Consider the following 25546-nt stretch of genomic DNA (forward strand, 5'->3'; position numbering starts at 1 on the left):
CTGCCTCCTTCAGCAAGCCAGCAAGTCTCTAGAGACAATCTCCTAGCATGGCAGAGTCTTAATAACATAAAGTAAAGTAGCCAGGGGAGAGACAGCCCCTCACCTTTGCTGTATCTTATTGATTAGACGCAAGTCATAGGACCCACAACACTTACAGGGACAGGGTTGCACAAAGGCGTGAACCCCAGAGGTAGGGAGTGTGGATGCCATTTTCGCATCTGTCCGCCACACCTGCTGAGCTTCAGGAGTTACTGCTGCATATGGAATGCCTAACTGAACGTCAAATCTATTAACGAGTTTTTCTGAATTAACAAATTTAAAATGTAGCCTTAATATACCATTCACCAAAACAAACATAATAGATGACTCAGGAAAGTTAAACATAAAAGACATTAAAGAACTGATACATATATAACGAATAGTTTATTTATAAATTTGGGGTTTGGCGAGGTCATTAAAAATGAACAGCAAAATTAGGATATAGAAATGAAAAGACTGGTAGATGGACTTAAGTAACAATTTTAAATACCTCTAAATATCAAAAATAATGTTGCAATCTATGAGAAAAAATATTAATATCTTAAAATACAAAAGATACCTATAAATCAATAAGAAGGAGATGCATCGATTAAAACATAAGCCACATACAAATAAATCACAGAAGGAGAAATATAAGCGCCTAATAAACAGAATTCACATTAAAATCCAGTCATGTCAAGAAGGGGCACATTAAATCAAAGAGACATGTTTTGGTGATCAGCAAAAACCCAAAGGACCAAGACTTCATGTTGGCTGGGAGTTGGAGAAAGTCACTTACACGCATGTCCTCTCAAAGAAGCCATTCTAAGGGTGGGAGGTAATTTCATCCATTTACTAAATATTAAAATAATAGCTGCAGCTATTGGCTCTGTGTGAGGCATTAAATTTTATGATATGCAAACACTTTTACCTAGAAATTTCACTTCTAGGGACATATCTTAAGGGAAAATCACAACTAGCTATAAAACATGTTCATCTCAGTTTGGTTTTGGGAAGTACCTAAGAAGTAGCTGTTTAAGTTAGAGTCATGTATGGAATTTCATGCTATAATTAGTGATACAGTAGCAATAATGACTTGTACATATGTTTGCAATGTATTAACTGAACAACTCAGAGCACAAAATAGTATTTATTACATATACAGCTGGTCTACATATATTTAATATTTACAATATTTATAGGAATGATTCCTGGTGATTTTTTCCTAGTATTTTGTTTTCTCTGTATTTTAAAAATTACCTATAGTAAGTATTATTCATATGAAACAAACCATCCATATATTATGTAATAATATTGTGCTTCTGTTTACCAAATAGTTCCATAAATCAATATCTATTTGGTTACTTCTGAATTAGTGGCTGGTCAAAAATAGACTGGTAAATATTCAAAGTAGGTTATACTAAGATTAGTTATCTGTCACAAGTGATAAAGGCAGTCTAATTAGAAGAGCTACTGAAATTAGCATGTATGTGTTTAATTGATCAAATCTATTTGGGGCTTGTGTCTCCCGTGATGAGATTCAAATGTAAGTTTGCTACATCATCAATTTACTGATTAACCAATTAGAAGTTTTAAAAATTGACTATCTCTAGCAAATAAGAGAGGTGGTTGGAAATGCTGATGAATGTATGACTTAACTTTGGAAATCATTTTTCTTTATTCCAATGTATCCTTTCTGGTAATGACTGTGAAGAACTTCGGAGGAGCAAATCTAAAGTTATGCCACTGTTAAGTGGTCTCTGGTACTATGCTGATACCCCAGTTTGTGGGCATTGTCAGATAACAACAGAGCTACCCTGTCTGAGAGTATCTTGAACTTGCTCAGTGAACTTTGGAGAACTTGCTACACTGCAGATACCATTTGTAGGGTTTTCTTTTGTAAGTCTTGGTTTAGTTAATCTTCAAACCACAAGGAAGGAGGAATTTGGGGTAACGATGCAATATAAATGGCATTACTTATGTTCTCTATTTCAGTACGGTAGGAACCAGGCGTGGGTCAGGCCAGCCTCGTCCTTGCTTCCCTCAAATATCTTGAACTGCTGCTCCAATGTGTCGGGTTTGGCAAAACCTGCAGGACCCTGGGCCAGGCATGGTTTCCTCTTTGATTTTTAAGCCCCTGTGTATTTCCAGGGAAACTTAATCCATATGTTTCTGATTCATTTACACTTAACTCATCAAAATGTTGTCTTGAAGGAGTTATTTGATATCCAACAAATCTTTGGAGCCCTTTTTTAGAGGACTTTGAAAATCTTTATTTTGATCCCCATAGAAAAGAAAGTTACTCCTTAAGTGTGTGTGTGCACATGTGTGTGTTTCAATGAGCAAATTCAGTCACCCTAAGGCATGAGTTCAATCTAAAACTAACAAATAAGATGTCAGCCTGGATTTTCAACTTGGTCTAATGTCCTATGTACTAATTAGAGCCTTTTGGGGGGAGGGGGGAGGATTCTCACTCTGATCTAAACTAGTCCCAAGCCCATGAAAATGTTCACCATCTGTTAGCAATATAGGACCTAGATGTGGCTGACAGTCATTGCCCTGATTCTTTGGTCCCAATCCACACTGAACTATTTAGAATTATTTTGTTGTTACCATGTTTTTTTTCTTAACCTCTGATGTTTTGGGTTAAAATTTTATGCCCTAACCTTAAAGAAGAATGAAGAAATGTAACTGCCAGAGTTTGATAGTTGTCTTGCCAATATCCTGGGTTAAGACTGCTTAACTAGCTTAATTTATACCCTCAGAATCGACCAGATTGTTGGTTTTAAATTCTCTTTCACTCAACTCTTTCACTGTTCATGGAAGTGGTTCATTTTTCCTTTCTCCAAAAATACACAGTATGACAAGTTGAGATGGTATTTTCTGCCATTCAAATCAGTGAAAGAGAAGCTGATGTCAGAAAGGAGAAAGCACTTATGTTACTATCTCCTAAGCGACAAGCACTTTGTGGATTTATTCATTCAATGTGCAATAGGATTTTATTAAGGATCCATTAAACCCCAAGGCGGCAGGCACTGGGATAGGTGGGAAGAAAGAGATGAACAGGATGAAAGACCCCCACGTGCTGCGTGCCAGGGACAAGGACAGAGGTGCTGACAGCCATGCACAAGGGGAAAAGCTAGAGGTGGGTCCCCCGGTGGTAAGTAGACATGCACCAGGCACTGTACCAGGGACTTTATAAGCATCATGTGGTTGGATTCCTACAAAATTGTGCCTCTCCCCTGCCCATTTTAAAGATTAGGAAGCTGGCAAATCTGCCCTTTGTGAACAGGCCTTCTGAGCCCAGAGTCGGGGCTCCCAAGCAGCACGGCATATGTGACTGCGGCTCTGGTGTCACGTATTGAGCTGACTGTGAAGCCAGCCACTGTACTAGTCCACTTTTACTTAGGATCATAAACCTTACACCCACCTGTGAGTTGGGTATGTTAATCTATATTTTCTTAGATGAAGAGGCTGAGATTCAAAAGTTAAGAAACTCATTGAAGGTCACGTAGCCAATGGGCGGCAGAGCCAAGATTTTAAGCATAGTCTGTCTGTCTGTCTGTAAATCTGGAACTCTTTCCCCACCACATCATGCTGCCTTGCACCCTGCACACAAATCACTTTCTGATGCATTAATTTTCCTCTCAAAAGACACGCGTTCACGGCAGAAGGGCTCCCACCCATAACGCCCCTTTTGCTAGCCCATTTCATGATTCATGGGATAAAAGACGAGCTGTGGCCAACGTTTCCTTCTTTTGTTTTCATTTAACTCATTTGCCAAGACCTGGAGGTGGACTCGCGCAGTCTGTTTAAAGGCCTTTCTGCGACTGTCAGTCATACGTCTGCTGTCCCTGGTCACTCGTGTTTGGATTGGGAGGTGCCTTTTTCAGTTCATTTCATTTTGCATTCCTATCACCTGAACACAGAACTTTCCAGAATCCCTTTGAAACATGCACCAAGGGTGAGTCTTACGACCTCGTGGTGGTTATTATTCTGCCTTTTCCGTGTGGGGCATATAAAGGGAAGTCTGTAGGGAGAGAGCGGTAAGCCTCCATACCTGAGCAAGGGTGATGACGGGCTCTGGGGAAGAGCCAAGCACTTCATCCTATCCAATCTTGAGTAATACTAGGGCGCCTTGACATATTCCTGGCATGGCTCAGGGGAGCCTTCCCCCCTACCTTGACATGCTTATGTGCAAATAAATTCAAGCATTGCCCAAGTATAATAATCACAGAGAGTTTTGTGTAATGAGGAAAATTGCCTGTAAATATCTGACAGCTGATGCAGGCTCCATTTGAAGTGGTATGAAAATCAACATGTTCCATGAACTTAGCCTTGCGTCAGCGTCCCCTGGAGAAAAAGCCATTCCCTAGTTAGAAGCAAGGCACTTCTGGAAGCTCTGTTAACCACTTCGGGGCCCAGAGATGAACAGGACTAGCTCGACACATGGCACTCTAGTGGCGATCACCAGGGCATCCTGTTAAGACAGCTCAATCATTCTTCTTTTACCCTGGACCTCACACAGAACCAATAATAAGGTGGAGAATTCTCAATAAAACACACCTTTCTGTAGGAACAGGTCAAGGGCAGCCTTTTCTTCTTCTTCTGCAGATAGGACTCGGGCCTTTCTAGCTCAGGTCTGGGCCACACTGCACCTGCTCTGAACAGAGTAATCAGCAATAATTGTCACTTCACCTCTGCTTTCCTGTCCCCTTTCAGAATCTTACACGAACCCTTTCCGGAATAGTTGCAGCAGAAGACTGCAGGAAATTGCTGCTCTTTTGCCCCTCTGTTCTCCCCACAGTCTTGCAGACACTCATCCTTCCCTCTTCACTTCTTGTCTTTGTGAAAGACATTGCAGGTCAAGCTCCAGACTCCTCGGGGACCTCCCTCACTTCTTCCCTTGGGAAGCAGCACGAGGCAGTTATGTCGGCCCTTCCATTCCCACCGACTACTGTTGCTCTTGACTTTTCTTTCAGGGTGGGTTCCTGAAATAAGCAGGACAGGAAATGCACTTCCTGCTCACTGGCCCCTCTCAGCCCCCTCTTCCCTGGCAGGTCTGCATTGCCAAAGTCACCTGCAGACTTCCTCCTGCTGAATCTCAGGAAAGGCCTTCTCCTACTGTGGCGAATTTTCCTTTGGACCATTCCCTTTGAGAAAGGCCTTCTTTGGGGACCTGGTGCACCTGCTCTCCCAGCATTCCTCTCACCTCCCAGCCACCCTTTTCCAGTTCCTTCAGTGAGTTTGAATCCGCTCCTTTAGGGCCGTTCATTGTTGGCACATTTCAGAATCGCCTTTCAGTTTCCCTTGTGAAACCTTCATCTGCCCAGTCTCTCCCTCATACCCTTAACTGGATAGATTTGGCCCTCAGCAATCAGATGTATATTTGGGAGGAAATACACCCACACACCTTTGGAAGTTTGCCCAGGACTATTGTTTTTTAAACAAGCACTGTAGTTCCTTTTGATGCTGGTGACCTGAGGGCCACACTGAGACATACTCTTCTTGAAAGCTCATGCCCCTCAGGTCTTATCTATGACCCTCAGTCCTCCTGAGGGCAGCCCTCTTTATGTCTAGGTGACTTCAACTCCAAACTCCCCACTGGTGGCTTTCCACAGTCTATTTCCCACTCATATAATCTTCCTCTTTCTCTCCCTCCCTTTCTGTGCCTGTGTATTTTTTCTCTTTCTCCCTGTCTGTCTGCCTCTCTCTTCTTTCTCTCTCTCTGGATTTACAGCTTCAGTTTCCTACTTGGTTTCCCTAAATGGATGTTACACAAGGTACTGAGATTTAACATAACCAAAACTGATCTCATTACCTCTCAAACCAAACAACCAAAATAAACATTACAAAAACATATACACACAAACACACAAAACCTCAGCTCTGTTTCTCTTCCTAATATTTCTAACTTTTATTGATGCCTTGGCCATGAGTTAATGATCATCACCCTATGACCTCGTGACCTGAGCCTGGAGCCTTCCCTCCCACAGCTAATCATCTCAAGACCTCTTGACTCTATTTCTGTAACAACTCTTAAATCATCTTACTTTGCTGCCCATTAATACTTAATTATTACGCAATTATGTGTTTATAGTGGTCTCTCATACATCTTTCTCATCTTTGTTCTCAGCCCTTGATTCACCGTTTACATTTTCATCAAAGTGACCTTTCTGAGTGGAAATCAATCACATCACACCCGGGCTGACACAGGCTGATGGCAGAGGTCTCCTTGGTCTTCTAGGGCCCTTTGGGACACAGTCCTTCCTCCCACCTCACTGTGTGCACTGAACTTTATAGTTTGCAACAATTTGAGAGCTCTCACCTGCCTCCCTGCCTTCTCCTAAGCTGTTCCCTGACACCAGAATGTCATGTTCTACTTTTCCTCAGGCTCTCTCCTCTTGGCCAATAGTAATAATAATGATGATAATAAGCAGCATTTAATGAATGTCTAGTGGGTGCAAGATTACTGTGCAGCCTGCATCGTATTTCACCTTCATCACCTTTGAGTTAAATATTATTGTTCTGATTTTACTGAAAGGAAACAGCACAGAGAAGTCAATTTGGCTAAGACCACACAAATAGTAATCTACAGAGCCCCCATCCAGGCTCCGGTGAGTGAACTCTAGAACACAGCTTCTTAACCATTACATTAGAGCTGACCTCTAGGGAGCTTTCTCCTGTTGCCTCTCTCACCCCTGCCCTGTGCTTCTCTGCTCCCGGGACACCCTCCCCTGGACTCTGTCATTGAGCTTATCTCACTCACCTGATAGCTTATGGATAAATCCATCTTTCCCCAACCAGGACTTGGATTTCCTTCAGGGCAGGTACTGTGCCATTTACTTTGACACCCCCAGAATCAAATTTGTGATACATGCCAGATGTTTGCTTAAATGCCTATGACTGAACACTGGACAAATAAGAGGAAGAGAGAAAGTAAGAGAGAACTTAGAGAGAGACGCTGCATCTCTCTCACCTTTATACCCTCATCGTGGTCCCTGCAGCATTTTGTATAATACTGCCTCAGACAGCGATGTTGGAATGAGTTGAAATATGGATAAGGCTCACGAATTCTTAGAAAAAGACGATGCTGGAGATTTGATTATGAATCAAAGTCTCAAATAGCCACATCTTCCCTAAAGAGAGAGAGGAAGAGAGGAAGACAGAAGACAGGGAGGGAGGGAAAGGAATCTTTAAGAGAGGCTCTCTGTCTATTGATCTTTGTGTGCTGACGGTATTTCTCACAATATATCTCCTCAAAGCACTAGAAATAGATATTACAAAACATTATCCTTGCATTAAAACACATATTAACTATACATAAATATTCTCTTTACTGAAAGTGTATGTATTCATTCATGGCAACGTGCTGCTTTTCTGAAATAATATCTTTGGTTAGAAGAGTTTAGTCTTAAAAGTTCTAAACTGATAAACATCCTTGCTCTCATCCGCAAAATGCATAGTATTTTTTTATACTGCAGCCTACGTGTTCATTATTTTTTCCTGATTACATCTTCCTTTTTTGGACATCTCTTCTGTTAATTAAGTGAAGCATCCTTCATTTCCCCATCATGCTCCGTGCTCCTTCTGGACCAGTCACTGGGAACACATTCCTGAGCACAGCAGGCTTGACCTCTGTCCTCGCAAAGTTCACCATCCTGTCTGTGGTAGTTAAATAGTTAATACATTCCTAAATACATATTATTTAAAACCAAAAAGGTGTATAAGATGGAGGCACCAGAGTAGATGCATAAACTTCTTATCTGCGCCATTCACTTTGCATTCATGAATAAGCGTTGCCTTCTACTATGACTGAAACTCTTTCATGTACACCTGTTTTTCTCAAGCTGATTGAGTGTATCTTTAGGATAGAGTGGAGCTGTAATTTCTCTGTAGCTGGGAACATCCAGGGAATTCATGGAACATCCCTGTCGCTGGCGGAGTGAGTACATTAACAAAACTTCCTGATGAAACTAGTCCTTCAGTTGTTTCTGGGAAACAGGCAATTTGGCTAGTGAAAACCAAGGCTAAAGACAGTCTGTACTGAGAAAATAATGTAAGTAAAGACATAGAGACAAATGTTTTGTGAGTGTGTTTTGAGAATGGGGCAAAGTCAATGTTATATGTTTGCCCAATGCTTTCATTTTCTTCCTAACCTTCATTCCCCAGCTCACCTGTGACTAAATGGGACAGTGTGAGCACAGTTTGGACAATGTAGGAAGAAGTGATGGAAAGAGTTCTATGCCTAATCTGGAACAGTCTGCATTCTGGCTTCCCTCCTCATTTGCCAAACAGGTTCAGTGGATCCAGTGGAGGGTTCCAGGTGCCCCTAGGATCCTAGAACCATACAATGGGAGATCCTTGAGTAGCCAGGTGGGGGATCACGCTTCAGACAGTTGATTAGACTGTGAACTGAGGAAAGACTAAACCTTTTATTGAGCTAAGCATTGAAGTTTAAAGTTGTTAATTACAGTAGTCTGCCTTGACTAAAATAGAGAATGTAGCCCTTTTAGGGGTGCCATATTTTTGGAAGGCAGACAGACAAATGTTATTTAGTTAACAGTTTTAACACTGTTAGCTGCCCTCCCAGGAGGCTGATAAACTAATTTTAATATGGCAGAATAGTCTGGAAGTGCCTTTCAGGTGAAGATTAGGTGCAGCTCTGGCACACAAAAACTTGACAAGAGCAATCGGATAAAACGAGTGCTGTTCTCACATCACTGGCATGTAGGGGGTGGGCATCCCCCGGCTGGACCGTGGCTGCAGGCATCGTCAGGCCCCGGCCCTTCACTATTCTGCATCTTCATCCTTAGAATACGCTCTTCATCCTCATTCTTGTTGCTCCATTTTTGCAAGATAATTGCTTCATGTCCAGCACCATATCTGCACTCTGGGTAAGAAAAAGAAACAAAAAAAGAGAATGAGTGAGCTTTTTGAAGAAAGCTATGACTTTCTTCCCAGGACCCCTATCAGACTTAGCTTGTGTCTGATTAGCCAAGGTGTAATGGGCCCTGGGAAGTTATATTTTATCCGGGCACATTGCCTAGGCAAGTAAAATTGAATTTCTTTTACTAAAAATCAAGGTAATAAGAGATACTGAGTAGGCAGCTCAGACAGTTTATAAGAGTCATTCATTCATTTATTCATGCATTAAATGCAAGGATAGAATCACAAGCACAAAGAGAAATGACCCTGTGTTCAAGGGGTTAACATTTAGTAGGGGAAAACTGAGTGCATTAATTAATAGAGAATGAAATATGTTTCCCAGAGAAAGAATTTGATTCTATGAGTGTTCAAAATAAAGCAACCTCATCTGGAGTGGAGCATTAAGAAATGTTTCCATGAAAGAACAAATGAGTAAAAAATCCAGAAGACTAGTAAAATTTAAGTATATGACAAAGTATATAAAGTATATGAGGCGTACATATGTATGTGGAAAGATTTTCCAGAAAAAGGGAAGGGCACGTGGAAAAATTCTTATACAGAAAAGAGAGAATGGCAAATCTAAGAAACTGAAAAAAATACAGACAGTGCTAAAAAAAAAATGTATACACATTTTTAGAAAGGGAAAAACTATATTAAAATTATAATACTCAATATATAACGATAACATTTGTTATCTTGTATATCGCATATTGTATCTCTTGTAATTACAGAAGTCAAACGTAACTTGAGTATTACAAATTTAATATGTTTTTTTTCCTTTCTTAAAATGTGTATACATATTTTTGGCGCTCTCTCTCTATATATATGCTACAGATCACAGAAAGAAGAGGCAACAGTTTTGTAAGAAAAGAGACATTTGAAGAACTTATAAGAAAAACTATCTGAGGATTTGAAGCAGGAGGATGGGGTATGTTCCTTGGGAATTCATTGCTCTGCTGCAGGGTGAAGGGCCAGTGGGAAGCACTAATCAGGAGATTGCTATAGGCTGAATGTTCATGCCTTCCCCACCCTTATCCCTGGGAAAGCAAATTCATAGGTTGAAGCTGAATCCCTGATGTGGTGGTATTTGCAGGCAGGGGTTTTAGGGAGGTTATTAGATCAAGAAGGGGAGTCCTCATGAATGTGAACAGTGCCCTTTTAAAGAAGAGCCTGAGTTACCTTGCTCTTTCCATCATGTAAAAACTCAGTGAGACCATGGCCATCTGTAAACCCTTGTGCTGGACCCTCACTACACACCAAATCTGCTGACACCTTGTTCTTAGACCTTCCAGCCTTCAGAATGGTGAGACATAAATTCTTGCTATTTATAAGTCACCCAGCCTACAATATTTTGTTACAGCAGTACAAGGGGACTGAGACAGAGGACTGGTTATGATAATAAGGGTCCAGGTGATAGGAAATGGTGGCGTGGACTAGGGTGCTGGTAGTGCTTATAGAGAGAGATTAGAACTTAGAAGATACTAGGGGATGAAATGAATGGAACTTGTTGATAAATTACAAAAGAAAACTAATCAAAATCATGTAAGATATTGAATTCATGGAACAAGAATGAAATTTCTTTTTTAAAAGAAAGGGAAAACGAGCAAGCTCTTGGAACATAAAAGTGTGATGACAGATATTAAAAACTATTTAAAGGGAGTATAGAAGATAAAATTGAGAAAATCTTTGAGGAATCAGAATAAAAAGACAGAAATTAGGAGAGGAAAAAGAAAATGTAGAGGGTCTAGCTACATCATCTGAATAATAGGAATTCCAAAAAGAGAGAATATAGAAAAAATAGAGAGGGGAATTATCGAAGAAATAATATTTCAAAAAACGATGGAAACCAAACATGCTTTTCTAAATTTAAAGAACCCAAAAATGCCCAGCAAAATGAATGAAAACAGAGCTACACTAGAACCTGAGAAAGTTTAACACACCGGCACCAGGGATTAAGAGAAAATTTTAAAGCTTCTGAAGATGGGGGAGGAACAGCAGAGTGGGAGAAAGAAGAATGAAAAAAAAAAAAAAAAAGCAGGTCATACACAAAGGCTCAAAATGATGCCGGACTTGCCAGCAGTCTCAGTGGAAACCAGAAGGCATTGGATCCATGCCTCATAATTTCTGAAGAAATGGGTGGTGCTTTGTAGTACAATTTGACATTTTAAGCTAGACACATAAATTGCTTTAAGAAAACATTAAAAAAAACAAATTAAGACAATTATATCAGAATTTATATTAAAGAATCATACTGAAACTTAACGAAGTTAGGAACCTAGATGTCACAGATGTCCTGAGCAAGAGCTGTCTTGCCAGTGTTTGGGCCAGTGCCGGATTAGAGTGAAAGGAAAAGGAAGAGGTGGCAAACTGTAGCCCACCCTTTAGCCAAGGGGGAATTAATTAATTAAGCCATGAGCTCAACAAAATTTGGAGCATATTTAATAACAATAGAAATAGTCCAGCTGAGAAGGGCAGTGGGACGTATAAGACAGACCAGTGGTAGAGTAAATGGCCTTGTGTAAAACAAGTCATGGTCCCAGCTGGAGAAGACTGGGGAGACTGGTCTGGGAATGAGTTAAAGGAGTTGGATCAGAGGAAGCCTGAAATACGAGAAGTGGAGAATGAAAGGGAGCAAAAGGACTAAGACTGGCTTTGAAGAGCAGACGCGTCTCTCCCGGGGCCTTTTCTTCATTCCCGGCTGGTTACCAGAGAGCTGTGTAGAATTCTCTCACGTTGTCCTGTCACGTACTGGGTTCGAAGACAGAGCCTCCCTTAATGGAAGTAAATGGAAAAAGAACTACCTAAAGAGGTGAACTTTTCTCTGTTTGGCTGCATAAAAGAAAATTTAAGCATCTATGACAAACTGAGTAACGGTGAGCTTTTTCAGGAAAAAGACCAAGTTTAGTATTTCTGTGTTTTGAACACCTAAAATTCTGAACGCTAGTAACTGCTCAATAAACTTACTTTGACTAAAGAAGAAAACGAATAATTCAATGAATAGTCTCTTTTGCCCTCTTTTATCTGTCAGAATCTCAGGACTTTTCACTTTGGGTAACTGGACACTTGGCCAGGTATTGCTGAAAGCAATGGTCCATGGAGAGTGAGAGATAAACGCCTCTAAGAATTAAAGTCAGTGATGGCCAGTATTTGGCTCAGCCAAGAGAGTGTCTTTGTCCACACTGGAAACAAACCAGACACCCTGACCATGTAGCTAAGTGTTCCAGAATCATGGGAGAAAGAATAAAGATGTGGTCTAGCATGGTGGCTTTTGGCAGGGGACAAGAGTGCTGGTGACACTTGTCCTCAAATTCTCCCAGAATATCCCAGTTGGGAAAGTTACGGTAGAGAAAGTGCACAGAAGATCCAGGGCTGGGTGTCGGGAGAAGATGAGGCCAGAGGGTGAAGCTGGGAGGGGAGGGAGTAGCATAATGGAAGTGACTGTCCAATTACTGACTTTGAGGACTTGTCCGTGGTTTGCAAAATGGGTGGTCACAATAAACCTAAACTAAAGAGACGGCAGACACATGATGAAGAGAGCCTGGCAGACTGGAAACCCACGTTGCACAGTCTGTGTTTGACATCAGTCGTCACTCTCAAGATGTAACGTGTGTAAGAGCAGCCCTGACGCCACACTCCTCGCTGTGAGCGGCGGGGCCAAGGCTCCCAACCACATTCTTCTCCAAGCTCTGAGCTTTCAAGTTCTTTGCTTTATTTCTTGCCAATGTAGGAGTGAAGATGTGTTGAAGATCATTGTCTCTCTATGGAAAAGTGACTCTGTGAAGAGGAATTCAGTATTCTTAGCCAAACCAAGAAGGCCCTTAATTTTTACTGTAAAATGGACAGTCAGAGGATGCAAGAAATGGTAGAACTCTGCTCAGAACAAAAGCCTTGCTTGGTTGTTGCTGCTGACTGGCTGTTTTCAGAATCTGACCATGGTTTTAGAATGGAACCAATCAAGCCGTGATGTCAATGTCTCCCATGGGGTCTAAACTTCTTTTTAATCTTACTTCTACCCATCACTTGGCTCTGTTTATGGCAGCAAAAACAAATGAGACAGAATTCAAAGCAATCTGTACCTTCATTGATAAACAATGGATTAAATATTTGAGGGTAGGGGTGCGTGGGTTGTATCTCAGCTCTCTACTCTACAGCAAGGGTCCACACTTTGGTGGAGATTTTTCAAAATCCTTACTTTGCACCCCTCAGTCTCACGAAGGTTCTCACCAGCTGCCAGTACACTCATGGAGCTTACAGGCCCATAAACATGTGGTTTACTCCCTGGGGTTCTCTACCCTGAACTTGTTATCACTGGCGATGGAGCCTGTGTTACAGAAGCCGAAGGCCAGGGCTAATTCTCATATGTTATTAGAAAGGAGATGGAAAAAAATATTCTTTGAACTTTAAATAGGAAGTTGTGCACATAAACAGAAAACAGTAATATTGGACATATCTTTTAAATTGATGACCTCTTGAAACTAATAACCACTATAGGAGCCAGTAAGAAGAATTTCAGCCAGGCGCGGTGGCTCACACCTCTGGGAGGCCAAGGAGGGTGGATTGCTTGAGTTCACAGGTTTGAGACCAGCCTGAACCAGAGCGAGACCTCATCTCTGAAAAAAATAGCCGAGTGTTGTGGCAGGCCTTGTAGTCCCAGCTACTTGGGAGGCTAAGGAAAGAAAATTGCTTCAGCCCAAGAGTTTGAGGTTGCTATGATGCCACAGCATTCTACCAAGAGCAACAAAGTGAGACTGTCTCAAAAAAAAAAACTAAAAAAACTGAGTGTATTAATGTTCAAAGATTGCCATTTGGGGCAATTTTCTCTTTCTTTGATTGTCGTGCTCTTCAGTATGATGGTGTTTTACAAACACACACATGCAGAGAACATGCAAGCACGCACAGAACACACTCAGGTTGTCATGGGGCATCGACAGCTCAGTTCAGCTGGTGACCCAGTGTCCCATACAACTGGAGCCTCTTTCACAGTCTCCAATATATTACAATTTAGTTAACAAATAATACAGTAACCCACTTTAGTGACTTCTCTATCTGATTTTCTATCAGATACTCAGTCCTTCATGTTCTTGAGGTTTTCATAAAAGGGAGACCACATGGGTTGACCACGACACCTTCCCTCAAACACCTGAATGCTATCCTGTCACTTCAGAGGTCCCTGAGAAACAGATTTCAGCTCTTTGTCAAAATGAGCTAACAGTCTGACCTGACACAGAAGGAGAAGGGCTATGCTGACAGGTAGTGAGCTTCTCACTCTTGAGAGCAGAAGGCTGGAGGGAAGACCACCTCTCAGGGATGCCATTGACAATCTGTGTTGGATCACTTTAAGAGTCACAGAACCCACTAGATAGCTCGAATAATCAGGTCTCATCTTCACAGCTTCTGCTTCATTGGGCTGGTGTAGGGCCTGGGAATATGCATTCTTCTTCTTTTAATTGTAATAATAAAATAAAATATACAAAATATGAAATAATATAAAGAAGTCAAAATTGCCTGAAATCTCATCAACCATCGACATTCAGTGGCTACTCTTGCACACACTGGTACACATATAAATAATTTAACATTAACCAAATTATACTAGGGAAGTGGTTTTACTACCACTGATATTGGTATTTCTGGAGCTTTTTTCCCCCACTTATTTCTCCTTTATTTCTTCCACATGTAATCACTGAGTATAATCAGTACTACCAACCTGATATATAAGGTTAGACAATTAAGTTTGCAAACTCATTCTAGAAAAAAATGCTACATACCTCATTGCTGAATATCACTAAGGTCATCTTCAAAGTACTTCCCTTGGGAAGCTATGCACCAATGTGAGCACCTGGTCTGCCCTTCAAAGTACTTTTTCCAGGATAAGTCCACGAACTTAATTGTCAAACCTCTTACGACGACAACTTTGATGCCCATTCCAGTAAAAAAGTTTCAAAATTGCTTTGAGGGGTGGACTAAATGCTGGAGTCAGTGCACAGCTTCCCAGGGGGAGTATTTGGAAGGTGACCATGGTGAGAGTCAGCAATGGGGTACCTAGCACTTTTTCCAGGATGAGTTTATGAACTTAATTGTCCAACCTCATATGCTTTTTATAAACATTCTCCATTTTAATATAATCAGACACAAACGTGCAAATATTATATATATGGGGATAATAGTTTTGTCATTATTTTCCAAAATGGAATTGTATTATGTGCACTCCCCAACATCTTGCTGTTTCCCACTTAATGTACGGAAAGCCGCCAGATCAGCTGCTATGGATCCCATTTATTCTCTTCAATGCCTTGAAAATGCCTGTTAATATCCTCCAAGTTTTTTATTTATTCTCCTATTTTTAAGAACTCACTACATAGTTTTCGGCACTACTCATGTTGCTGCAGTTAACGTCTTTGTACTAGCATCTGAAATATCAAGGTTCTGTGAAGTAGATTCCCAAGGCAGAGAATGTGGGTTAAAGAATGATTGTGCTTTTCATCCTTAATAGACACTTCCAGATTGTTCTTCCAGTCACCAAAAATGTTTGAGTTGACCCCTTTCTCCACATTCCAGCCTGTAGTATTGGTTCCGGCTCTTTTTTTCATGATTGCCAGCGGGGTGGGTTCTATATTTTATTCTTACTTTAATTTCCATTTTTCAGATCTGCAATGAAGTTGAGCATCTTTGCATGTGTTTACTGGTCTTTGGATCTGCTTCTCTGTAAGGGGCCTATTCAGAGCCATTGCCTGTTTTCCTTTTGGGTTGTTTCTAAGAGTTCTTTGTATATAACTGCAATAAATTCTTTATCCATCATATGTGTTGAAAATATTTCTCTGAGCTAATAGTTTGTGTTTTAATTTAGTTTGTGGTTTCTTTTGCACCATTTAAAATTTTATTTATATATAACTATGTTTATCTTTTCTTTTGTGGATACTTGGTTTGCTTTTACTCATGACTCAACCATTAGTCTTGCCACCATGATGGCGAAACACTAGTGTTGGAGACCTCCAAGTTCCCTTCGCACTGGTAATTTTATGACTACAAGTCTGAGAAGATACAAAGAGTTCTCGCATCTTTCAAACTCAAATGCCATAAAGTGGAATTTTGCTGTCAGATTTTTAGGCAGATTAAAAACAAGAGAGTCAAATGAAAATGTAGGGAACTCACGAACAGGCAGGATATCCGAAAAATTTTAATACAACTTTAAGAAACCTAGTCCTGTTAGAATTCTATATTTAATTGTCCTTAAAAGACAAAAATAGCACTACAGGCCATAGAATTAGTGTTACAATCTTGGGGACACCCATGCCCAGGAACTTCTTCATTCTAGCATTTTCTTCAGGCTTGCCATGCTGGCAACCAAAGACTTTTTTTCCCTTCTTGGCTCGTAACCCTCTCTACTCAGAATAGAGGGCGTTTGCCTCAGAAGGAAAGTCTGATGTGAATGAAAATCAGCAAATGGAATCCCAGCTCTGGATATCATTTTTTCCTTAAAGAAGCCTAGAAGGTTTTACTTGCCAGATTTTCATCTCTGGTGAAAAACATACAGGGTTTAATTGATTTCTGCAGATTCTCTTAAGCCCCTGAAAGGGATACGTCTCTGCGAAGCTTATTTGTGGGCTCTTGCACATGCATGAAAACACACACACATATCGCAGCCCTGAGACTTTACAGGCAGACTCCCCAGCTTGCTGACTTACCACACCAGTGTGAGTCATCCATTTTCCAGACCTCGGTCCCTTGGGATAATTGAGACACCAGTGGCCACCTCCTTAACTATCTCTGTAAACCCATCTTTAAAGTGTGCTGTTTACTTTAACAAGTGCAATGAAATTGAAAAGCAAGACCCTTCTGCTAAAGTTATTTAGTGGTTTGCTTTGAGAACCCATTTCTTTCTCTCTCTCTCTCTCTTCCTCTCGTATAAATTGGCTATGAGGACTTACCCAGAGTAAAGGCATTCTGAACGCTACGTGGGTATTGACTTCCAGTGTCCACACTTCTACCTAATGTTGTCTCTGTGTATTTAAACCCTGTACAAACAAACAATGATAACTCACTATGTTTGTTGAAATGACAGGTCCAGGTGCTCCAACTTCAGAGTACCTGAACATAGCAGGATTTTTACCCAACCTGGAATTGTTCAAATTCCTCCCTTCCCTGCTCTCAGAGGGAAGGAGCTAAGTGGTGTCTTAGGAATTTACAATCCACGCAGGTCTGGGGTTCTCAGCCTCAGGCGGGTCTGCAGTTCTTCATGGCCATTCTCTTCTATAATTAGCTTCCTCCTTCTATCCCAACATCAGCCTTCCCAAGGGTCCAACACTATCCTCACACATCCAACCTGTCTTTGAGAACCCCACAAATGATAAGCAGAGCTGTACTCCCACCCTCTATTTTCCTTGCTGCCAACCCATGAGGCTGGGAAGGAAGTCCTCCACCGCCAAACCACAACTCTTCCTATACCTGTGCTCTGGGCTTCCCAGCTCTTCTACTACGGTAACCTATCAAGCAGGTTAATATCACCCCCTCTCTTATGCCTTGGATCTGTCCAGCCCTCTATCATCCCTGACAAACATGGCTGGTCTCTCCCAAGTGTGCAGATTTCACTTTGTGTCCTGCAGATACTCTCTCTTGGCCTTGAAAGAACAGATTTCTCTTGCTAGCTCCTTTGTACCCCTCCAATTCCAGTCCTCCCCACCCTGTTCATTTCAACCTTCATCAGAGTAATTTGTGTTTACTAAAGAACTCTGCCCACCTGAGTAGGAGCAGCCTCATCTTACTTGACTTCTCTCTAGCACCTGGTCCTGTTTGTACCTCCACTTCTGAAATGGCTTCCTATTTTACACCGAGGACCTCTTTTTCTCTCCTTGGATTCTGTTGTTTGCTCTCTTGACTTGTCCTCTTTAGGAGAAGAGGGCTATCAAGGCCTCTGTCCTTGATAGCTGTCCTTGATAAAGCTCTTCTGTCCTTGATAGCCCTAAAGCATTTCATAGAATTCTGTCTTTGGGTCTTGGATCTTAATATCAATAGGTTCTCTCTTAAGAGCCTCTAAGTATAGACTTAATTCAATACATAAGAACTGTTACCTATGTAAGTGTTTAGTTTCCAAATGAATGGTACTTAAGAGACCCAGGTACTTTAACAAGCCCTTATCCTTGAAGAAATTTGACATTCCCTTTCCCATTCATGATGGTTGGCCTAGATTGCCTAGTTGTCCTGGAAGCACCCCAGGGAATTCCTGATTTCTCAGCCACCACCCTCTCCTTACCTCTTGTTCTCCCCACCTGACCTCTGTATGGTCACTACCTCCAAATCTGCCCTGCTGTGGCCACCTTGGTTACAGCTGGGTTGTCTATTGCAGACTCTCACAGCTGCCCTGCAAATGGTCTCCAGGCCTCCATGATCCACTCTATTTAAGCATGCTCAGTTCCCTCATCAGAAGGATCATCCTAAAATAGAGATTGAGTCATGTGATTTTGCTGCTAAAATTCCCTCAAGAGGACCTGTCCCCACAGGATCTTCCTCTGAGTGACTGAACTTGAGGTGATACAGTAGCTACTCCCGGCCTTTCTCTGGCCCATGCCCTGTGGACCCACTAGGAGTCTCCAGGAGCTCATGGCCCTTCTCACCTTTCTGAGTTTCAACATGATATTTTGAAGTCTGGAGTATCCTTTAAATATTTTTTTGCTAGAGAGATTGAATGGGTGCATGTACATGTGCAAATATACATCTGTTTATGCAAAATAATTTTATTTTTCCTTTGAAGGCTTTGTTGTCTGCCTTCTCTTAGCCAGAAATAAATTTTCTGAACCTCTGTGCTCTTTGAAGTCTGGTCATGCTTAGGGATGACTGACAGTGTCATTGAAGCCGCTTTTTAAAGAAGGTTGAAGGAGATGTAGGAGACAGTGAGTTATAGAGCATCATTCGGGGTAGTTTTAAACTCTGATCATCCAGCGAGCTCATACCTGGCCTCCCACTCGCTGAGCCACTCCCTCTCCCCCTTTCCTTTCCTGGCTTTTTCTTTCTTTCTCTCCCTCTTCCTTTCCCTGCTTCCTCTTATTACCGCCCAGTCTCGGCAAAAGTACTGAAGGGTGTACTAGCTTCACAAGTAAATTTAGCCATTTCACATTTTCCAAATAAACTTGAGAGATTTTTTTCCTATATTGTCATAAAGTGATTCCCTTTAAAAATAAGCTTTGCTCACTTGCACAATACCCCTATCTTTAGCAAATGACTACGTAGCTTCCCTGCCTCTGCCGAATTTTCTCATCTCTCTTTGCCCACTCAGCCACCCCCACCACACAGCTCCTTCCCCATCCTCCCGAAACGTGCAGAGAAAGATCCCCAGATCCCAGCTCCTGACAGTAAGATCAGTGAACACAGGGCTTATGGAACATATCAGCGACAGCCTGGGGAGCTGGTACGTGGTTCCATTCAACTCCCCTGAAGCTGAGCCCCAGGGAGCTCCGAAGGGTGAATGAACAGGCTGAAGCACAGCTTAGAGCCAGAGCCGGCACCAGGAGGAAGGATGGAAAAAGGTGAATGTCCCAAACCTAGAACAGCTCTGAGACCCATGTGCCCTTATAATAAATAACTCCAGAGCTATTAAATGTGCGTTTCTTCTGATTGCCAGGTCGAGTTCAGCATATTGCACACATTATAGAATTTAACGCTTTCACTTTTATTGCAAACAAAAGGCCGGGCTCACAGCCTGTAATCACAGCACCCCGGGAGGATGAGGAAGGTGAATTGCTTGAGCTCAGGAGCTGGAGACCAGCCTGAGCAAGAGTTAGACCCAGTCTCTAAAAATACCTGAGCATTGTGGTGGGTGCCTATAGTCCCAGCTACTTGGGAGGCTGAAGAAGATCTCTTGAGCCCAAGAGTTAGAAGTTGCTGTGAGCTATGATGCCATAGCACTCTACAGAGGGTGACAGAGTGAGACTCTGCCTCAAAAAAAAAAAAATTGCAAACAAAAAGGAATATCTGAGCTGGAATGAAGTTGGAGGTGACTGCTACAATCCTTCAATGGGTCCCATGAGCCACAGAATAAAAGCCAAATTCTTGTCTCCTTTTTCCCCATCCCAGACACACCCTTCAGACCATGGGACCTCGCTGGCACAGGTGTTTGTCTCACAGCCCTGGATCTGTGCAGGTACCCTTCCCTCTGCCTGGAATCTTCCACCAGTTCCTGTTCATCCTGCAGGACAAAGCAGTAGCCCCTTATTTTTGAAGCATTGGAAGAACTTTCTGGTGAAAGTTTCTTAGATCCTCCTGGTTCAACTTCCTCTGTTCATAGCTGTGGTCCATCAGTATCCCTACTGTACAGCACTTACTTCACTTCCTTGGAATCACCCCCAGCCAGGCCACACACTCATTAAGTCCAGGAATGTGTCTCTTTACCTACTAGGCAAGTGTCCAATAAATATTTATGAAAAGAATGAACAAACAAGTGAATAAACAGACGGTTCTTTGAGGGCAGAGGGAAGTCTTCCTCCCCTCTTGTACAACTCTCCTCATTTACATGTCTTAGAGTGGCTGTTCCATTGTGGTTCTGTCCCGGTGAGGGGCTTCCAGCTGGGCCTGGCCTGAGCCAACCTGGGGTGTCATGACCACCTTGGCACGAAGCTTGCTGTGGACACACTGAGCTATGGCAGCTTGCTTCATTCTCAAGGGCAGAAGTAGCAGGGTTGATTTATATCTCCTTAAAGGAAAACCACTGAAGATCAAAGGCTTGGCCAGTGTAACATGTCTCAAGATCAAAAATTCAGCTATGTTTCTCTTACTGGAGAGAGTGAAGTCCCACGGATCCCAAATGGAGATGAGACTAGATCCTGCCTGTCTCAAATGCTACAGAAAATTCGTATAAATGGGGCATCCTACTTTCTTAGTCTCATGCAAAAATCAGCTGTGGATAATTCACGAGAAAATTTTACTGAAAGGGTAAAATTTGTTCCTCTGCCTCAAAAAAAAAAAAATTGCAAACAAAAAGGAATATCTGAGCGGGAATGAAGTTGGAGGTGACTGCTACAATCCTTCAATGGGTTGGAAACTCTGGAAAGACAGAACAGAATTGAAAACTGAACACCAGGAAAGGACAGTGAGGCACTGTGACCAGGGCCAGAGTCTGGCTGCGGAGCTGGCATAGGGTCCCCTGCTGTGGCTCCCTCTGATCCTGGGAAGTTTCATCTTACACTGGCCCCAGTCCTGACAGCTGACCCCAGATGCCACTTCTGTTCCCGTAATTTGCAGGAGGTTGCTACCCTTAGAACAACTTCTGCACTGTGGTGCTCTGCACTTCTGGAGCCTCGATAGCTCCAGATCCAGAATACTGCGTGTGTGTCCAATTCCCACACCCATATCTCAACTGCAAGCTGGAGTGACGAATGGCCATGCTGCCCTGTGCAGCTTCTGGAGTGGGTGTGGGTTCATAAAACAGGTGATCTCTCAGATGGAAGATGGAGAATACGATGGATGCCACATGACCAACATCCACTACACCCCCCAAGCCCGGCTTCGCCTTAATGGCTACGTAAAAGAAACAGGGTTGTTTGCCACTTGCATTTTTGAATGCCATCTTCCATCATAAAAATTGGAAAACAAGACCATTTTTTTTAAATCAAGAAATATTTTATTAAGCATGAGTTTCTGTGGAGTACAACAGTGAGTTTGCATACTCTTATCGACTGAAACCTTATAATCAAAAAATGGAAATTAAGGTTTACACAAATAGGAAATCAGTTGTAAGTACCTTTTGAGCCTTAGAGCTCAGAGCGGTGAGCATCTTCCTGGCCTGGGGTGCTCGGGAAGCCATTCCAAGCCCTGGGAATATGACTGAGTCGGATTTCTAGTCTTGCCCCACTCTGATCCTATATTTATTTCTGTTATTTCATGGCTTTTAGTTCTTTGTTAATGTCAGTCACTGTGCCTGGAATATTCTTTCCTATTTTCTCTACTTATTTGCAATCTAATACATTTTTAAAAGCTTAACTCCAGAAAAAAAAGTGTGTGTGTTTTTTAGAAAACAGATGTAGAGAGAGCAGTATAGAAAAGAAAGTGCCCTCAATTGCTAGGGAAGAATTCTGTTTTCCTTGTCTATACTTGTTAGCAGGGAAGACGAACCTGACCCGCTTTGTTTGAACTGATACCCCAAATACAATTTCACATCTCCAGTGACTTACTGGATCTTCTTCTTCTTCTTCTTTTTTTTTTTTTTTTTTTCCGAGACAAAGTATCACTCTGTTGCTCCAAGCTAGAGTCCCGGGGCCTCAGCCTAGCTCACAGCAAACTCAGACTTCTGGCTGAAGGGATCCTCCTGACTCAGCCTCCTGAGTAGCTGGGACTATAGGTGCCAGCCACCAGGCCCAGCTAATTTTTCTAGTTTTAGCAGAGACAGGGTCTCACTCTTGCTCAGGCTGGTCTCCATCTCCTGAGCTCAGGCAATCCATCTGCCTCAGCCTACCAGAGTGCTAGGATTACAAGCATGAGCCACTGTGCCCCACCAACTTACTAGGTCTTTCAAATTGGATTTCCTTAAACTCATGATGCCATATTCATCATCTTCCCTGCCCTCTGACCTGTTAAAAGAGATTCTTGTCCTCTGTCTCAAAAGCTTTAAATTAGCCTTGACCTTCTCTGCTCCCTGATCCCTTGGGACCAGTGAGTGGTCATATCCTGCCATTCTGCTCTCCTCACAAGGCCTCATGCCCCTCATTTCTTCTCTCTCGCCCTCTCCCTGGCACCATCACAGTACGCAGGAGGCTACTCACACCGATTTCCCGAGGCTTCCTGGACATCAGCCTCTCTCTGCTCCTACGTGCACCGCACCTTCTCACTACATCCTAGGCCTAGGCTTCTCCAAACGTCTGCTACAAAACGTACTCTTCAGCTTAAGGGAACCCATTAGATGTTACTTCCTGCCCATGACTAGGCTAAATCCCCTCACCAAAGGCACACAAACTCTTCAATGTCATGCCACAGAACGCTCCACAGGCAGACTGAGATGCTGATAGACTTCTGCTGAGCTCTCCATGCTCTTGTTTAATTTTCCTTTTAGAATTAAAAGTACTCGAATAAAAATTCAGCCCGTGTCCCATTTATACTCATCTAGGTCACCCTTATTCTCCAAGCCTCTCTTCATAGTGCCCTTCCTCCACCTGGAATGGATTCCCATTTCGGAGCATTCTGAAAGATGGTCCTATCAATCTAATCATGAATTCAAAAGTATTAGTCTTGGCTCCCTAGCTAGATTTAAGGCTGCTTAAGTTTAGAGATCATGCCTTTTTTTATTTGGATAATCCTTCAAATGCCCAACTCAGTGCTGACTGAAAAAATTATGGATGATCAATAAATACTGATTGATTTCTGGCAGATAGTATACTGAACTCAATTTTTCTCATGGGAATCTTAGTTCGAAGATGTCAATCAACATCTCTTTAGTAATCACTCCATGACTGCAAGATTATTAAATGAATTCCTTGTACATTCTTGCCTTTTTGCATTGAACATGTTTAAAAGCACCATTCAGGCTAGGAGCAGCCTTCTGAGCTCAGCAGCCTCAAGTGCCGGGTCCTACCATGCAAAGAGTGCTAGTTCCCAGCTCCCTAACAATTCTATCCAGTGGGCAATTACTCAAGATATTTTTAGTTATGAACTCATTCTTGATACACAGTCACATTGCACAGTGTTTAAAGTGCCTGGATGCCCCCAGTGTTGCAAATATCTGTTCTGGAACATTTCTCAGAGGCACCATCTTAGAGTTGCTCTGGGCCTTTCCCAGACACAGACCTGTCACAAATACAGATAGGAGTCAATGGCCAAGTCTCAGGCTGCTGTGTCGCTTACTCACCCCACTTGGTTCTATTCTCTTAGGAATTGTCTGTCTCTGAGAAAATGTGTATGTTTCCTCAACTACTCTTTTTGTATCTCTTAGAAAACATCCCAGTTTTCCTTGACGCGCTATGACTCTGTTGGCCTCAGAGAAAAAAGCCAGGAAGCTGGGAACCACAGAGCGAATGACTGTGATCTCCTCAGCTCTTCCTCTGAATGACTACAGAGCAACTGGGATGATAGCAAATGACAAAATAAATAACCCGCCACAGGCACTAAGTGAATTTCCATGTTTCTTTGCAAAGAATGGCATCATGTAAGAAACCTCCAAATCACACTGGATGCTGTTTATTTTGACTGTTCTTTCTACAAGAATTTAAAAGTTGGTTCTGAGCAAATGATTCTATTTTCTCTTAAGGGATTTGTCATTTTAGTTTTCACAGACAAAATCAGGCACCTCTAATTATTTGGTAGCAACCATTTGAAGTTCTTGAATAGTGTCTAGGATACTGTTTCTTAGAAGTTTCATGATAGCTACTGAGAGAAAAAATATTTAATTTTATTCTCTTCAACTTAGAATATATTAGGTACCGAGACAAATCACGGTTCCAATGGCGTCAACAGTGGTCATATCTGTAATTCTAGTCTAGAAACCTCAGGGATAGTTACAGAGTAAAAAGGAGGAGAAGCAGGATGGTAGAACAGTTAAACCATTAGATGAGGTGTGAAGAAGGGACCACATGAGAGAGAAGATGGAAAATGGCCAAATGTAAATTTCTGCCAACCATGACTTTAAATCTTCAATAGGTCAGAGGGACTACGCATTCCCTATCGAGTGGCATTGGTAGTCCAAATGGCAGTGGCCAGGGAGAGAGGCTACGGGAAGTTAGACAACTACTGAGAGTAATAGAAAGAAGATTCATTTTAAAGTAAAATTCAGAGCTAGCCAATATTGGAATGGACCGTGTGAGTCAGAAAATTTCCCATTACCAGAGTGATTTAAGGGAACATTGAGTCAGTCTCCACCACAACATCTCAGGAAGGATTTCTGCATGGACTGTGGAGGGCTCAGTGGGCACCAGGTTACCATCAAGCAAATACTTTTGCGGAGACAGGATTTTGCAAAGCTGTGAGTGATGACTAAAGTTACTTCTTATCATGATAAGTAGCCTTTACAAATGCAGCTTTGACTTTGAAACAATGAGTGAAGGAGTTTCAGATTCTTCTACTAATCCTCCTCTCTAGCCTCACTGCTGGAGAACAGCACAGAAAAACAAGGAGAATCATTTTAGCCTAATCTTGTTGAACTGGGCTGGCCAGAAAAAAAAAAAAAAGAAAGAAAGAAAAGGAAACAATTTTTCAGGGCATTGGTGATATGTAGTCTGACAATTACATTTGTGAACTCATCCTAGGAAAAGTGGTACATACTTCATTGCTGACAGTCACCTTCCAAGTATTCCACTTGGGAAGCTGTGCACCAAACCCAGTGCTTAGTCCACGCTTCAAAGCAATTTTGGAACTCTTTTTCTAGAATCACCATCATAGGTGTCATTGTACAATACACAAAAACAGCCAACAACAATAATGAACACTATTCAGCAAGATACTACCACACATTAACACAAACACACCTTAGACACTGATGGTATACCAAGGTTACAAAACCTTCCTGAGGTGTTTGTACAGTGCTGCCAATCTAAGTATGCAGTGGCAAGTTCACAAACTTAATTGTCAGACCATCATACAACAGCTCTGATGATCATCCCTGAAGAATATTAGATTTCTTCTATGT

The 25546-nt window shown here is 42.0% G+C and overlaps 1 long non-coding RNA gene across 1 annotated transcript in view; it reads left to right on the forward strand.

Moving 5' to 3' along the window:
* Nucleotides 1-24016, forward strand: part of LOC111727707 — a 66140-nt gene extending 42124 nt beyond the window's left edge. The window contains exons 2-3 of the long non-coding RNA XR_002775190.1: nt 20014-20080; nt 23858-24016. This is a non-coding gene — a long non-coding RNA (uncharacterized LOC111727707). The remainder of the gene's footprint in view (nt 1-20013; nt 20081-23857) is intronic.
* Nucleotides 24017-25546: the final 1530 nt, after the last annotated feature.

This window comes from Otolemur garnettii, unplaced genomic scaffold (genome assembly GCF_000181295.1).
Source record: "Otolemur garnettii isolate 467f Iridium unplaced genomic scaffold, OtoGar3 scaffold00119, whole genome shotgun sequence".
Classification (NCBI taxonomy): domain Eukaryota; kingdom Metazoa; phylum Chordata; class Mammalia; order Primates; family Galagidae; genus Otolemur; species Otolemur garnettii.